Source organism: Myotis daubentonii, chromosome 14 (genome assembly GCF_963259705.1).
Source record: "Myotis daubentonii chromosome 14, mMyoDau2.1, whole genome shotgun sequence".
Taxonomy (NCBI): Eukaryota; Metazoa; Chordata; class Mammalia; order Chiroptera; family Vespertilionidae; genus Myotis; species Myotis daubentonii.
Genome location: NC_081853.1, coordinates 42126092 through 42142514, shown reverse-complemented (window position 1 = coordinate 42142514; position 16423 = coordinate 42126092). Strand labels below are relative to the sequence as shown.

Below are 16423 nucleotides of genomic sequence, written 5' to 3'. Positions count from 1 at the left end.
GGAATTCTTTTAGCTGCATGTAGCAGAATTTCTGAGTGGTTTAAGCATAAAAGTGTTTGAGAATGTCACACAAACAGCAGTCTGGCGACATAGCAAATCAGAAAAGGAGTACAGTTCAAAGAAATGATCAATGGCCCAGGTCCCCTCATCTTCTTTCTACCGTCTCAGCATGTTGGCTTTCTGCCTCATGGTAACAGATGGTCTCTACAGGCAATGCAGGAAGAGTGAGAGGGTGTAAAAGGGTGTGTGTACCTTTTGCCAGGACAACCAAGCTTTCTCCAAAGGACTCTGCAGACTTCTGCTTAATTCTCAATGGCCAGAATTATGTCACATGACCAGCCCACGCTACAGGGGAAGCTGGGAAAGTGTGTAGTTTTCTAGCCTCTTTAGTGGAAGTCAGGGTGGGAGAAGAGGGTTGATGTGGCTGTTGGCAATGGCAGCATGAGCCTCTCTGATGTAAATAGGATTTTGTTTCAGACTGTTAACATCACAAAATTATTTTGTAGTATCAGATTTCAACATACACATTACTCTCTTTATTTATACTGTATGATAATTTTCAAAGCCTGATATGATTTTCACATACACTCCCTTTTTTTAAAACTTTGATGAGAGGTAAGAGATAACCATTAAACTGATAAGAACAGATACTACACTTGATCTTAGCCAAAAAGCTGAGAAGCAATTGAGATAACCAGATTGCATACTTCAGTTATGGCCAATGACTTCCTTTGCCACTCATAGACTTCCCAGATTGTCTTCACACAAGTTTACAGTTACTATCAATTATAAACCAATGTCAGGCTTTATATTTCCATTTATCTTCCCTACCTGAGAAAAAAAGAGAAAACCTTTCTGGTCTGAAACTATCTGCCCACTCGGTACAATAACCATATTTCTTTAATAAAAAAACTGGGACTCTTATCTCGGAAACAAGACATATGACTTCAACTCAATCACCCGGGAAAATTCATTATCACACGTTGGTCATACTCTCTAGACTGGAGCAAACCTCAACATCCCTACTCTGGAAGTATCTCCTTTGCCTCATCTATGGCTTTCCTAGAAACTCCATAGAACAATGGGCTGCCCTGGCATGGTTCTCCCAGTCTAGGTGTTGAGAAGAATCTACAGGACAAGAAATATGTAATAGAGAGAGTAAGGAAGGGAAGGCGAGTTTCCCCAAATTGCCTAACAGTAAGAATCACTTGAAGTGATTGTTAAAAACCCAGATTCCTGGGCCCAAAGACAGAATTGATTCAGAATTTGCAGGCAGAAGTCTGGACATCTGTTTTCTTTTTTTAACAAGTGTCCCAATAGACTTTATCCTCAGTGGCTCTTAATCCTCGATGCTCATTAGAATTATCTGGAGAGCTTGTATAAAACACCAATGACTGGAGCCTCACCTTTAACCAAAATATCAGAGCATACAGCCCAGCATTTAGTATTTTTAAAAACATCTCTGGCAGTTCTACTGTGTGGCTGTGACACAGGCAGATACTCTGGCATAGAAGCCCATATGTAAGCATGACAGCTTAGAGGAAGATTTGAGGCAGCCGAAAGAATTTGGGATCCCAACTATGTCCAATCTTGTGTTCCGCCTGTTTCATAAATAAACCTTTATTAGAACACAGCCATGCCCATTTCTTTACATATTTTCTATAGCTGCCCTCTGCTCTACCATAGAGCTGAACAGCTGCAACAGACATCATATATGTCCCACAAAGCTAAAAATATTTACTAGCTGGTTCCTTACAGAAAAGCTTACCCACCCCTGAACTCACTAAACATCTGGACTGAGAGTAGTTTTTAGACTGTTAGCAAATTACAATAATAATAATAAGCTCTGGTTATAAAGAAGACAGTTCTGAGTGTTCTGCATCTATTAACTCTTTTTAAAAATATGCCTTTTAAATTGATTTTAGACAGAGAGAGGAAAGGAGAGATAGAGAAACATTGACATGAGGGAGAAACATTGATCGGCTGCCTCCTGCATACCTTCTACTGTGGATCCAGCCTGCAACCTGGGAATGTGCCCTGACTTGGAATTAAACTGGCGACTTCTCAGTGCAAGGGATAATATTCAACCAACTGAGCCACACTGGCCAGGGCTCCATTAACTCTTTGAGTCTCCTTTTACTAAGAAGAAAACTGAAGATTTGAGAGGTTGAGAAACTCATCTAGAGTCACAAAGCTAGCAGGAGACAAGATCAGAACTGGAGTGCAGGCTGTTTGACTCCAGACCTCAGAATGTCCCTTTTTAGTTTAATTCGTATGTCTCTCAGTCATGACTTCTCTGTCAAGGTGCAAGAAGAGCAACGGCAAGTCAAGAGGACAGATGTGTGAACAATCTAAGCCAGCACTTGTCTTTCCCTCATGCTTAGTGTCCACTGGAGCAGTCAGACTGAAAAGGATTCATTCTTTGATCAAGCTTAAAAAATGGTGAGTGCTGAACTGTACATTTTCTTTTTCTTTTTAAAATTTACAATGTTCAATATGAGTAACTCTGTGAGCTGTAGTTCTAAGAATCATTCACGGCTCCCAGACATAATGGCATTATGATCACTTCCTTGGCTGCATTAAGCCTCACACCCTTAATTTGTTCCGTGATATATTCAATATGTTCCTCATTTTCCACAGGGTCAGCAGGATAGACAGTTTGCTGGTAAAGATTAGACGTTATTCTGGGATCCTCGTGGGCTGTGGCTGTTTGTCAGGGGAACAGCAAAGCAGTGGGAAGAGGAGAGCATGTGGCCATTAAACGCAGAGGAGCAAAGACCATGTGGTGGCTGGTAAGACAAAAATAGCAATTTTATTGTCGATAGTTTGCTTTACAGGAAGCCAATAAAGCAACCGAACATATAAATTATATACTGAGATAATCTAGCCACAAAAGGGCCTTTGGGGGTAGCTTCTGGATCATCCACCGCTAATAGCAGAACTCCCATCATCTTAGGTGCAAGGACAAAAGCCACACAACATCTAATTATTTTGTATTCCAAAATGGTATATCCCTAGGTTAGGCACACTATATGCCAAAGTGCTAATCGGACAAGGTAAATGAAGGGTGAGCAGAGTCCTGAGTCCTATCACCCCACCAAAATCCCTCCATTGGTTTAATTTATTGTTGATTGACCTATATAGCCTTGAAAGGCCTGACCACATGCTCATATTGACCGGGAACCACATTCTAGCTTTACTGGCTACAAATGCATATGAGATATCTATACTAATAAAAGGGTAATATGCTAATTAGACCAGATAGACCGGACGTCTTCCAGACGTCATTCGGACAAAGCCACAGTGGCAGGAGCCGAGGCAGAGGCGGTTAGGGGCAATCAGGCTGGCAGGGGAGAGTGGTTAGGGGCAATCAGGCTGGCAGGCAGAGTGGTTAGGGGTGAACAGGCAGGCAGGCAGGTGAGCAGTTAGGAGCTAGAGGTCCCGGATTGCGAGAGGGATGTCCGACTGCCAGCAGTCAGACATCCCCTGAGTGGTCCTGGATTGGAGAGGGTGCAGGCTGGGCTGAGGGACACATACCCGCCCCTCTCCCCCCCCCCCCCCATGCACGAATTTCGTGCACCGGGCCTCTAGTTTAATATACAAGGCCAGGCTATTGGTAAGGCTGAAAATGGTGTTACTTATCAATGAAAAAGCTGATGATTATATCAGTTGAGATAAGCATGTTTAGCATATGGCACCCTGCCAGGAACTCAGATATTATCTGAAGGGTCAACTTAGTCATTGGAACTTTTCCTTTTTGGAGCTTGCTATATTACATTGCACCCCCTCCATTTTAAAATGTGTAATGTAGATTTTATCTGAATTCTTTAACCAGAGAACTTTGGTGTCTATTCATTGCTGATCACCTTCTCCTCTCCTTACCACTCCACACTTTGGGAACTGTTTTACTTATCATACCTATCCCTAGTCCCACTCTAAAACCGCTTCCCAATGCTTTTCTCTCAAGATTCTAGGAAAAGATTCTTGGTCTCTTTTCACCCAGAGGTTGGTAACCTCTCCCCTACATTCCAAGGGGGAAGCCATCATTTATCTGAATGGTCTCCAAGTGAGGTCACATCCTAGCTAATAAAGAGGGAATATGCTAATTTACCCTCACACTGTCACGAAGATGGCAGCACCCATAGCCAATAAAGAGGGAATATGCTAACTGACTGCCCCACCCTCAAAGATGGTGGTGCCCACAGCCACAAGATGGTAGTGCCCAGCCCCCTCAGCCCCGCTGGGGTGGCAGGTGCGCCCAGCCTTGCCACACTCCTGCCTCCGGAGTACCCCAGTGTCCTCAGCCCCCCAACCACCCAGGGCTGGCCCGAGGCACAGGCAAGCCTCGGATGGTGGCTGCCCAGCCGCCCAGAGCCGCCCGAGGCTCAGGTAACCAAGGCCGGCCAAGGCTTGCACTGCCAGCAGTGGCAGCAGCAGAGGTGCGATGGGGCATCGCCTTCCCCTGATCACCAGGTCGCCTCCCGCCCCTGAGGAATCCCGGACTGTGAGAGGGGGCAGGCCAGGCTTAGGGACCCCCCCCCCCCTTCCAGTGCATGAATTTTCATGCACCAGGCCTCTAGTGTGTAGATAATAACCAAGGACCTAAGACCTTACTGCTGATGTTACAATCTAGAGCATCCAGCTTTGACAGTGATGGAGGCAGGAGAGAAAGGGAAGGTGATCCCCTAAGGCTTGATTGCCATTTCTCATATAACCATAAAGTCTCAGGAAGTTGAAGAAGCAAAGCTGAGAATGCTCTCCTTCCAAGGATACATTCAAATCTTTCCCTATAGTCAGGAAACTCCCTTTTTCAGTCAAATGAGGAAATCAAACTAGGCCACTAGATGCCTTCCAAGCATTTCCCCTTACCTTCTTGCCAGCTAAGGCTGGCTTGCTTTCCTTCTTTCACCTAAAACACCCTTCCCAATTGCTTTGGTTGAAATCCTAATGCACCATTCAATTCCCAAGTCAAATACCACTTTCTTCGAGAAGCCTCTTTTACTGATTCTGGATCCATATTGTATTTGGTCTGTACCATTTTTAAGTCCCCCACAAGATTCTACTTTATATTAGCTTTCCAGATATTTAAGTTAAATCATCTCTGCAAATAATCTAATCCTTGAGACCAGAAACCTTGCTCAAGTAGTTGCTCAACAAATTTTGCTGAATGTGTAAACTGCAGGTTGTTAGTGACTGGTGATTCTACCTAGGTAGATAGGTAAAGAGGAGAACAAATTGTTCCTACAGTAAAAAATTTTTTTCTGGGACCCTTGGCTGATGTAAAGTTATAAATATCTTTCAGAGAATGTGAGCTAGTGTGATTTCTCCCATTTAGAGCTGAAGGTAAAGGAAATAAACAGTTCTAGGTTGACTACTGTGCTTTAGGCACTGTGCTCCCGCCCACCCGCTTTAGTATCAGGCTGTGTACCAGGCACCTTATATGTATTACCTCCAGTCTCACAATAGCCCATTTAATAGATCATAAAATTGAAGCCCCAAAGAAGATGTTAAAGTCATATAATTCCAAGGGCCAGGGCAGCATCTCAAGCTAGAAAGTCCAATTCCAATGTGGGTAAACTCATCCACTGAGTTATACTGCTGGTATACAGTTACCTAGTGCTAAAGGTGGGACAGTTCTGCCCTAACGGGTTTGGCTCAGTGGATACAGTGTCAGACTGTGGACCAAAGACTCCCGGGTTCAATTCCTGCCAAGGGCACAAACCTCAGTTTCAGGCTCCTCCCTGGTCTGGACCCTGGTGGTGGTGGTGGTGAGGGGGGTGGAAGGCTCATGCAGGAGGCATCCAGTCAATGTGTTTATCTCACATTGATGTTTCTCTCTGTCTTTCTCTCTATCTTCCACTCTCTTTAAAAATCAATGGAAAAAATATCCTCGGGTGAGGATTAAAAAATAATAATCTACACTAATAAAAGACAAACATGCAAATTGACTGTACCTTTGCTATGCATTAAGCCATGCCCACCAGCCAATCAGAGCGACTATATGCAAATTAACCCAACCAAGATGGCGGCCGGCAGCCACAGAGCTGGAGCAAGCAGGAGGCTTGGTTGCCCCAATGATGGAAGAAGCCAAGCTTCCCAGCTGCCGCGGCCAGCTCTGAGCTTCACTCAAAGCAACAAAGTTTCAATTATAGAAGGTAAATAAACCCCAGATACCTGTTTTCAGCCAGCCCTGCCACAGAGCTGAAGTGAGAAGGAGTGGATTGCCCCTGGCAATGGAGGAAGCCAAGCTTCCCTCCTGCCCACCCAGGCTACCAAGTTTCAATTATAGAAGGTAAATAAATCCCAGAATTTAAAAAAAAAGAAAAGAGGAGAGGCTGGGAGCTTCCATCGCCGGGGGCGCTTGGCCAGCCTGAAAACAGCCATCAGCCCCTCACCCAGGCTGGCCAAACCTCCATGGGGTGAGGGTCCCCACTGTGGAGGGCTTGACCAGCCTGAAAACAGCCATCACAGCCCCTCACCCAGGCTGGCCAGGCACCCCAGTGGGGACACCCACCCTGAAGGGGGTGTGACCAGCTGCAAACACCCATCAGCCCTTCACCCAGGCTGGCCAGGCACCCAAGTCAGACCCCCACACTGATCCGGGACACCCTTCAAGTCAAACCAGCCGCCCCCCACCCATTCTTCAAGCCTCTATCCTATATAATAAAAGGGCAATATGCAAACTGACCCTAACAGCAGAATAACTGGGAATGACTGGTCACTATGACACACAGTGACCACCAGGGGGCAGATGCTCAATGCAGGAGCTGCCCCCTGGTGGTCAGTGCGCTCCCACAGGGGGAGCTCTGCTCAGCCACAAGCCAGGCTGACGGCTGCCAGTACAGCGGTGGTGGTGGGAGCCTCTCCCAACTCCTCAGCAGTGCTAAGGATGTCCGACTGCATCTTAGGCCTGCTCCCCGCTGGCAAGTGGACATCCCCCAAGGGCTGCCGGGCTGCCAGAGGGATGTCTGACTGCCAGCTTGGGCCTGTTCCCCCAGGGAGCGGTCCTAAGCCAGCAGGTGGACATCCTCTGAGGGGTCCCAGACTGCAAGAGGGCATAGGCCGGGCTGAGGGACCCCCCTAGTGCACAAATTTTTGTGCACCAGGCCTCTAGTAATAAAATAAAGGTGGGACAATTCTGGGTTGCTCAGATTATAATAGAGGAAAGGGAAAAGACCTACAGAGCCTAACAAGGCATTCTGTGGGCATTTCTGGGTTAAGGAGACAGGCCAAGGAGCACAGTGCCCTGATTAGGATACCCAGGTGATACTGAGCTGGTGTGACACACACCTTTGGGAGCCTCCCCATCCAGGCAGCCTCATTATGGATTGTGTCAGGTGGTATTGACCTTCATCTAGAAAGTTTTTGATATTTGCAACCATAGTAAAACAAAGACATATTTATGATATTTATTTTATATATTTAAATGCCATTTAACAAAGAAAAATCAACCCAAAAAATGAGTTCGCGTGTCAATGGTTCGCCATCACTGTACTAGGCCAAACTACATTACACAGCTTGGCAAAATTGTATACTAGAGGGAATTAGTAATGTTGAAGAAAAATCTCCTTGGGATTTACATAGGAAATACAATTTTTTAAGTGCCTCCGTAATGCCCCTTTCCTCATCATCCCTCACTGTCAGAGAAACTTAGTAGCTGCCTCTTTCAATTTGCTTCAGTGTGTTAGCAGCTGCTAGCTAAATTATAACCTCTACCAGACTGCTAGGTGAGTTGGGAGAGCACATGTAAGTACAGATTCCACAATGGCACAGTAAGCAAGGAATTCCCTGGCAAGAGACTACTTAGCAAGTATTAGTGGATACTCCAGGCTAACTTCTGCTCAGAATAAATGCCCCCCAGTTAAAAATTCAACTTCTCTGCCTGCCTCAGCATGAATTCCTCTTACCAAAACAGTCTAAAACGGTGGTTCTCAACCTTCCTAATGCTACGACCCTTTAATACAGTTCCTCATGTTGTGGTGACCCCTAATTTCATTGTTACAAATTGAACATAATTAAAGCATAGTGATTAATCACAAAAACAATATGTAATTATATATGTTTTCTGTGAAAGGGTCGTTCGACCCCCAAAGGGGTCGCGACCCACAGGTTGAGAACCACTGGTCTAGAAGATTCATATCACTGATATGACATTTTTAAAAAGTCATATATATTTCATGTAGCTATCATTTCTCTGAGGTTGGATCCACTCATGCCGCAAAGGCCTAGACATGGAGATAGTCTGGATTTGTTTACTAAGCAACTATAGTTCCTCTGTGGCCCCATTTTCTCCCTCGTCTGGACTACAGGTCATGAGATAAAGCACACACCAGCCAGCTATGGATTGCAGCTTATTTGCTGACTGTTGTGCTCTGCTCTTGGTTCCTGTAGGTTCTCTCTGAGGCAGGATTCCCTCTCAAGAAGCAGAAACACCATTTGCCTGTTAACCCAAAGTTACCTTTCCTTAAAAAGCTAACGCTGATGGTAAATATATGTAACTCAGACATGCCACTGATGGGCCTGTTTTTTAAAAAAATTAGTAGCAGTAGTTTATTGCATTGAAAGAGGATTCCAGTGAGAGAGATGAGGGCATAGAGATCGTAGCTTTGCCTCATAGTATTATTGTGAGGGATAAATGAGCTGGTATTGGGCATAGTTTATAAAGCGATAGGGCAGGACTTCTCAAACTTCAATATACATTCCAGCCACTTGGGGATCTTGTTAAAATGCAGATTCTGATCCTGTCTGGGGCCGAAATAGAATATTGGGGACCAGCTATAATTATAAGAAATATTAATCATGCTCTGTTAACCATGACTGTTTTGTTCTGATGAAAGAAAGCACATTCTAACCTGGCTGGGAGTTGCACACAGGACCTGAAGCTCACCTGGAAATTTGGCCCATCCTCCCCATCCTGGAGCTACCTATTATCATGAAAAGATTAACAACCTTGTTGCAGAAATCAGGGGTGCCAGCCCTTTGCAAACCTCCAGCCCACATTGCCTGTAAATTGTAACTACTATATCCACTTCGCATACCCATTCTTATTCCTTTTTCCTACTTCCCCATCTTTGTCCTTCTACCCAATATAAATAGCTGGTGTATTGCGGGAGGGAGAGTGGAGAGCAGATTTTTGTGGATGATCTGCTGCTCTCCCATACTGCTGGCATTTTTGGAATAAACACTCATATATGACTCAATCCTGTCTCTGCTGAAGTAGTGACAGGCAGCCCGGACCCACTGGTTGTCCAGTTTCAATCCAGGAGTTCTGGGGCCAGAGATTCTGCATTTCAAACAAGCTCCCAGGTGAGGCCAATGCAGCTGGTCCTCAGACTACACTTGGAGTGGCAAGGCTAAGAGAATTCTGTATGCGGACCTCATCAGAACTGTTAATATTTCCAGTGCCCAATCTTACAACCCAAATATATGTATATCCCACTCACCTGGCTTTCATGTCACTATGCTATTTGCAGAAAGTGAAGGAGGCATTTCATTTATTATAAGAGTAACTTTATTTTATAAAAAATATCTCTTAGAAAAGAGCTGACTTTAGGATTCCTAGAAGTAGAAAGCTCCCCTACTAGGAAAATATTTATTTTTGTAAGTTCTACTTGGAATACAAAAGTATAGGAAACCACTCATGTTTAAACTGGTAAACATCTAAATTGGGATAGGGAGGGGACAAGTTACACCACAAGATTGAAATGATAGCCCTTTGACTCTATTTGAATGGCTAAATCTGTCCTAAGGCTTTTAGCTCCTCCCAGACAATGGGAAGCAGATTTCAATGGATAAGAGTCTCTAAAATTGGCAGATCTTTCTACCCTTGAGTGGCCACCTGGGAAGTAAACGAATGGGTCCAAACAAATAGGTTGGGTGCTTCTTCAAAAACCACCAGGCTAAAAACAAACCCAAAGAACCTAGAATTGATTCTATTCATACCATCTTTACATATCTAGTATATTAAATTCAGAATGTATATTTGTCAGTATCAACAGTTATCCAGAGAAAAGCAAGTATCTTTGAGAACATTTATCAGTTTCTTGCCTGATGCTATGGACTTTAGTCCACAGTGTTTTTGAACTAAAGAACCACATCTTATATGATAAAAGAGACAAATGTTTTGAATATAGGACTCTTATTAATTAGTAATTCTAATACTTAATTTCTCAAGGTTGAAATTAATAGAGTGGGTTTGTTTTTTTTTTGCTTATACTGTATATGGGCTGAGTTAAAAATAGTGCAGTGATTTATGTAGAAACATTATCTATGCTGACATTTCCGCCAGATAATTGATAATAACTGTAATAACATGAGATAATCTTGAACAGCCACCTTGATTTTCTTTTCTTAGAAATGAATATTGTTTTTCAATGTCCCTTCATGTTTAAATCTATCAAGAATGAGGACTCATGTGTTAATTAGAACCTGGGCTGAAAGCTTAAACAGAAAGGGTAAGACAAATATACAAGTTAAATATTTGTCTGTTTCACAGTATAGTGTGCATCTTGATGTAACGAACCAGGAGAAGGAACTGAATGAGTGGTCCTATTTGAATCAATGTTTAACCTACAAACTGGAAGAATTTTCTTAAACAACAACAACAACAAAAATACCATCCCACCAACAACGAGGGTGCTGCCTTTTAAAGGACATATCATAGCCTGGGACAAGATATAAATGGGTAACTTGTAGCAATTTTTTTCACAGATATGTTTGCTTTTATCTATGCACAACTGTAATCTGAGCATTCCCCAACAATCTCCAATCACCTCCTGACTCTTGGCCATGCCAGATGTTGGGGAACAGGTTGAAATACAAGCCTATAGCTCTCTGAAGACTGAAATTCCCTGTAACCCTAAGGTATATCATCTGATGTCAAAACAAAGCCTTCTAGACTTGTTCTGCTATAGTCTTTTATCTCTTCAGTTGCCTGACCAGGCCCCACCCTGAATGAGATTTCAAGTTTGAAAAGGATGTTTTGAGTACCTTTACTCTTGTGTAGACAATGGCGATTCAGAGAGCTCTAGTCTTTCAAAAGCAACAGCTTTTTTAAACTCAACTAACCTTTGCCTTTCAGTCTTACAAAAATGGTTATGCCACTAGGGCATGGCTGAGGGCTGAGAAAACAGGAATAATTGGGATTAGAAGGAAGAATTCTTTGGCCAATTATTTTTAAAAATGTCAGTGGAACCTTAACATGACTATATGGCTTCTTATTACACAGTCATTGAAATGGCAATAAACAGAGCTACAGCTAAGAGGCACTCACAGGTCTAGTAAATCTTATTGTAAGGTATTAATTTCTGCTGGAAATATAGAATCAGTTACATTCAACATGAATGTATTTATAATTCATAAAGCTCTTCAAACTTGAATATCCACATGGAAAATAAAATTTTCTACTCAAAACATTTTTTGTTTCTTTATATCTGATCTAACTGATTTCACAGGGTTGTCTATAAATCACTGTAAAATATTAATAAACAAACAAACACCAAAACACACCATATACATAACCTAATATTCCGGAATTTCAGCATTACCAAGCTTTAAAGGTAGGGAGGAGACAGAAATTACATTCTTTACTCATTTCATTACTGAAACAGAAAACGTATCTTACAATATCAAGCTATAGCTTATGCAAAAAATAAGAAATTATAAGTATTCCTTGAATTTTAAGTTCTTAAAGCATGTTTTCTTTGGCTATGTAAGCCCATTCTTTTAAATACTACAGTTATGGTAAAACATCTTTTAAAATGGTAAAAAATATTCAGTGTTTGAAGAAAATAATAGAGCTTTTAGCCTACATTAAATATCCTGAGACTAATGCACCTTTATCTGAAAGCAATATTTGAGCACCTCAATGATTACAGTTTGAAAATCTGTCAGCTGCTCCTTGCTTAACACTTTTTTTCTTTTCCAACATTTAAGTGCAATGAAATCTCTGGCTCTTTTGTGCTCTCAGCAAATTAGCTTGGTATTCAACGCCATTAGCAATCTCAGCCCAACCTCGCTTGCTGAATATCTATCACTCTATTTCCCAATTGAACTACCCAATAAAAACACCACTAATGCTTTCCACAGCATTCCCTGAACCCAAACTTCAAGCCAGCGATGGTTCTTCCAGACACTCACTCTTCATCCCCAAACTCTCTCCAACCTTCAGTACTGAAATCCAAGTACTTCTACATCTATAAAACCATCTTCTCTTCCTACTTCAGCACACTGCCCATCATAGGTACTGTTACTTGGGAATCTGAGGCACATACTATATTCAGCTTTGTGCTGCTGCTTCCATGGTGGTCTTCTATGGCCCTTTAATTAGTCATGCCTTATATTTTAAAGCAATAATCTAATAATCTAGATATTCAGCAATTTATGAAACAAACTGATCCAACAGGCTCTATGAATTATATTTATCAAAACACAAAATAGAGGTTCTATTTACGGTTAAAAGCAAAGGGAAGTTTTCACAGTAAGCCATAAACCCATTCAAACAGGGACCACATATGGATTTTTATACAATCATTCTTTCTATTAAATCTAAGATTTTTTTCTCTCTTCTTTTTTAAATAAAAGCAAAAATAAAGAAACTAGCTTATCCACAGGTGTCCGTGGCTAAGCTTTTGCTAAGTATTGATCATGCAGCTCCAAATGCCAAGACTTTTCTTCAATATTTTTTATAAAACAGTTACAATTTTATGCTTTGCTGCCTTCACAATAGGAATTTTTCAAATACAACTTAAGGTTTTTCTTGTTGAACTAGTTTTAACATTATGAACATTGTCCATGATACTGGGACAACCTCTGAAGTTGGCCCTAAATTAAGTTCTTCCCCTTGGAAAATGGCCCCAGATTGATATGTCCTTATGGTTCTACTGTCTACTTTTTCTATTTTATTTCCTGTAATATGTGCTTCATACACTGCCTGTCTCAAAAAAAAAATGACTTAATACACTACTTGCTTTTAAAAAAGTATTTGCTCTCTTTTTTTCTACCATTTAGCTTTATCTTCTCACTGAAATCAATGTGTTTCTGGCTTTCCTGGCTGTCTTACTTTATGCCCAATTGTTCAGGTGAGAATCCCAGTGTGGGTCAATCTATCCTTGAAGCGTTGAGTACAACACTTTGACATCAAGAATCATTTGTAGCAGTGGCTAATGTTTGTCATTCTAGCCTTACCTCTGTTTTTTCAGCTAGTGAATTATGTTTACGTTTCCTAAAATTTAGATGTCTGGATAACAGGGATTGTTTCTACGATTCCCAAGAGAAGAGAAATGATATGAATAAGAATGTCGAGAATGTTCAATATGGTAGTCACTAGCCAAATGAATCTATTTAAATTAAAATCAATTAAATTTTAAAAATCAGTTACTCCATTGCCCTGGCTACCTTTTGAGTGCTCAATAGTCACATATAGCTAGTGGCTACTATATCAAATGGTGCAAAAAACAGTTTTACTTTCATAGAAAGTTTTGCTATACAGTGATGCTTTAGAGGACTAGAAAAAAACATGTCTCTATGCATATTAAACATAGACTATTAAAAGGAAAGAGATGATGGGCTCTAAAGATGCCTGTCCCAAATTCTCACTACCTTATTTTTAGGCAACACCGAGTTTAATCTTCATATAGTATTGATATCTTTAAAGTTCACAAAGTAAAAATCCATTGTGGGGGGAGCGTCTATGTATAACCAAGAAAGCTTCACATGTGATGACTTTTGTATGGTTCAGACTCAGGGAGTGGCAGTGATGGTCAGGGTTGAATCTATCCTTAGTTACACTCTGATTCTTACTTTTTTAAATACATATTTTTATTGATTTCAGAAAGGAACACAGAGGGAGAGAGAGAGAAACATCAGTGATGAGAGAATCATTGATTGGCTGCCTCCTGCATGCCCCACATTGGGGATCGAGCCCACACCCTGTCATATGCCCTGACTGGGAATCGAACTGTGACCTCCTTGTTCATAGGTCAACGCTCAACTACTGAGCCCTACTGGCTGGGATACACTCCAATTCTTCTATGATTTATATGATGACTGGAATCAACCATAAATCCAGTTTTAAAAAATCACTCAATTCTAATCCAATGTGGATCTTACAGTCTTCCCTTCCCTCCCCCCAAAATAGACTATTTTGTTATTGGGTAAATGCAGAATAAGTTTTCAGGGCATATAATAAAATATTTTAGGTGGCAGTATTCACATATATTATCACATTATCATATTAGCTAATAGCTTTGATTACTATGAGCCAGCACTTGATAGGTATTAGCTAATTTCTTACAACAAACTTGTTAGGAGGGTACCTGGATTAGCCTTGAAGAACAGAGGCACAGAAAAGATGAGTAAGTAACCCAGGTGACAGTTAATAATAAGCAGCAGAACCAGACTAAAAACCAGGCAGGCTGACTCTAGCACTTACATCTTCATGATTTTAATCTACTATGGTCTAAAATGTTTGAATTTTTGACCAGTTAAAAGATTTCATGATACAGAATTCCAAAATTCTACTGAATACCATTTAATATTGCTCTTCTGGCTCAGAAAACAGTTCAGACATTTCCAGATCTCCCGATTTTCATTCCAAGCAAGAGTTTCACCGAACTAATGATTTGTAAAGTATTGGAGACCAAAGAAGTTTGGTTAACAAAACGTTAGGCAACTGGTTTACTCCTCTACTTTTTCGAGTAGACAGAAAATACAAAGAGGAAAAAGCAGTTCTGACAGGAATTGCTGCAAGAAAAAAAAAAAGAAAGAAATGTTCTTTTAAATAATGGCAAAGTGGCTCTTTCAAAAACAAAACCAAAAAGAGTACTCCCCAGGAAACCTCAGTTTTTGTTTTTGTTCAACCAGGACTGTAATATTTAATTAACTTCACAGCTGGATCAACATATTGATGACATTTTATACTCATTTTTCTTAAATGTTTCCGTGAAAATGATCTTTCTACTGTTGCTTTCCCATTCTTCCCGAATTGATACACTTAAATTTTTGTTAGTGCTGAACAACTCTTCTACTTGAAAATGTGTGTGTGTGTGTGTGTGTGTGTGTGTGTGTGTACTTCTTTGCCAAAACTCTGTTTATCATGTCTTCATGATGCCTCTCTTTGAATCCTTAAAAGGCTGCTGTGTAGAAAAAATAAGAACCATGTAGATTCTGTGTAGTTACAGAAGACAAAATCCTAAAAAAATCCATTAAGTTGAAAAAGAAAAGGCTAACTTTTGGATGACTTAAGAGATGATACATACTTGGAATTTATGCTCAGCTCTGCCGTAAACCAGAGACAGTAAACCACATGCCATTGATTCTAAACCACGTAATTGTTCCCTCTTTAATATTTCTGCTGACAATTCCTGTCTTAGAGTGCTGCTGTGATGTGGCTGTCACTGACTACATGTGGGTCTCCAAACTCGCATAGTGGGTATCAGAGGTTAGAAAAAATTCTGACAAAAATAGTGAAGCACTGTTTTAATATATGTGAATGGCCAATGTTCTTGATTACATAAAATATGTCATCAGACAATTATCTTAGAGAGACAATTGTTGATTCTGAGTTAAAAAATGATTGAGAAGAGTCAGTCTCTAAATGTCCAGAAGTTTAGAAACATCGCAACCAATATATTTCACTTAACTATATATAAAAGGGAAAATATGAGTGATAGATTATAAAAACCTATGTCTAAATTTAGTCTAAAATAACTATTTCAATGAATTAAAAATAAAAATTCTAAGTGATATTGCCACAGTTTAACTCTCAGTAATTTTTCTTTGTTAGTGGTCCATAAAATAACGGTGTGTCTTGTAGGGATACCATCCTAGATTTAACAAAAAAGCTATAACATAGTAGCTCAGGACATCAGTCAGTTGAACCTGGGATAATTCCTTGACCACCACCTTCTTTACCTCCTTCACCATCACCACCACCACCACCACCTTCACCTTCACCTTCTTCTCCTCCTCCTCCTCCTCCTCCTCCTTCTCCTCCTCCTCCTCCTTCATCTTTATCTTGAGCCCTCTGATGAATTACTTTATATCACTTATTTTTAATTTCATTATTTTTTAAATGAGGACCGAAAAGTCCCTATCCTAGTATGTTGGGGAGGATTAAATGGAATAATGCAGGGAAAGCACCTTAGCACAATGCCTACCACATAATCAGGACTCTATAAATGCTAGCTCATATTAACACATATCTGATTATATGTGTTAATATGAGCAAGTCACAATATTCTTGGATGTTGGGTTTTCTTCTCAAGTTGAGTCTAAAATTCCCAGTGTGATTTCATAGGGCTGTTGTGATATTTAAACACAGCAATATTTATGAAAGCACAAAATGGTAAAGTGCCCTAATGAAAATGCTATTATAGCCGAAGCCGGTTTGGCTCAGTGGATAGAGCGTCGGCATGCGGACTGA

At 41.0% G+C, this 16423-nt stretch overlaps 1 protein-coding gene and 1 pseudogene across 1 annotated transcript in view; both read right to left on the bottom strand.

Annotated features, from left to right (window-relative positions):
- Positions 1-16423, bottom strand: part of RARB (retinoic acid receptor beta) — a 646552-nt gene that overhangs the window by 376436 nt on the left and 253693 nt on the right. The gene's annotated exons all lie outside the window — the stretch shown is intronic.
- Positions 552-686, bottom strand: LOC132215961 (U2 spliceosomal RNA; annotated as a pseudogene).